The 1,497-nt window shown below is 38.4% G+C and overlaps 1 non-coding gene across 1 annotated transcript; it reads left to right on the forward strand.

The window, feature by feature from the left end:
* The first annotated feature begins 354 nt into the window (after positions 1-354).
* trnai-aau lies at positions 355-428 on the forward strand. Its single transcript has one exon. It is a non-coding gene; the product is annotated as a tRNA-Ile (tRNA).
* The last annotated feature ends 1,069 nt before the right edge of the window (positions 429-1,497 follow it).

The following is a 1,497-nucleotide window of genomic DNA, read 5'->3' on the forward strand; positions in this document are numbered from 1 at the left end:
GTCTTTAGACTCAACAGGAGAGGCTCTTGTCTCGACTAGACTTATCTTTGTCTAAACACCACAACATCTGTATTTTATATCCACACCAGTATGCAAGAAATCAAATCCATTCCCTCAGTTTACATCGTTCTTTCAGATCTTATGCCATGTTTTTGACAAAGCAGTATTAACCTTAACACTGCTTTCCACACATTTCTGCAATCAGGTTGTGAACAAAAGGCAAGTATTGAATATGTGAATATTTTTTATTCTATTCATGGAAGGCAAGAAAAACCCCATTTCCATTATGTTCACATTTAAATGGAATAAGTTAAGCACATATCAATATCCGGCAGAGAGGTGGTATGCAAGGTAGGCCAGTTAGCTCAGTTGGTTAGAGCATGGTGCTAATAATGCCAAGGTCATGGGTTCGATCCCCGTACGGGCCACAAGCTGTTTTGGGAGGGGAAAGCTCAAACCCCTTAGCAAGGTACCGTCCCTACACGCTGCTTCAGTGAATGAATGCAGAGTGTAAGTATATAGGAAAAAACAAGACTGGGTGAATTTGAGACCATTTCATCATTGGAGATCATTTCAAAAATAAAAGGGGATTGTTTAAGAATACATTTATAAATAAAGGTTAGCCACTGTGGCTACAAGTGTACAAAAATGGTGATTACACCCACAGATGTATTTTTATATGATTGGGTGAAGACCAAACAGTAGCATCTAGGGCACAAAATTGCCAACAAATCTCATTTCTTGGAAAAGAAAGTCAATCCACACATACAGTCCCAATCAAAAGTTTAAGACCACTTGAAAAATGGCAAAAATCATATTTTGCATGGTTGGATCTTAACAAGGTTCTAAGTCGAGATTCAACATGCAACAAGAAGAAATGGGAGTGAGACAAAATATTTCTGTGAGCATGCAATTTATTGAAAACAATGCTTAAACTGAAAGAGGCTGTTTTACAGCTGATCAAAAGTTTAGGACCACACCTCCAAAACCCCCCGTAAACCCCCCCAAAAGAGAAATCAAAGGTCCAAACATGAACTCAGTAATGAGTAGTTCCACCCTTATGGTTGATCACTTCAAAAATTTGTTGTGGCATGCTTGGCATGCCTCGAAGGGCATCTATTGTCTGGAACTGTTGCCCATTTTTGTAAACTTTCCTTGCCATCTTTCCCCAATGGTTCTCAATTGGATTTAGATCAGGGGAACATGCTGGATGGTCCAAAAGACTGATGCTATTCTCCTGGGAGAAGTCCCTTGTCCTGCGGACACTGTGCACAATAGCATTGGCTCTTTGAAAAACCCTGTCCACATAGACGAGGACCCTCAGTCATGAGCAGTGTTGGGCAAGTTACTTTGAAAAAAAAAAAATCAGACAAAAAAACATAAAATCAGAGTAGAAAAAGTATTTTCTTTTTACTGTAACAACCACAAACATGTTTAATGAATCATATTTCATAACTTTAAATGCAAATATAAATTGTCAATTTTAAAATCCTGTGC

This window comes from Haplochromis burtoni, unplaced genomic scaffold (assembly GCF_018398535.1).
Source record: "Haplochromis burtoni strain Fernald_Lab_line unplaced genomic scaffold, NCSU_Asbu1 Contig_52, whole genome shotgun sequence".
NCBI classification, from domain to species: domain Eukaryota; kingdom Metazoa; phylum Chordata; class Actinopteri; order Cichliformes; family Cichlidae; genus Haplochromis; species Haplochromis burtoni.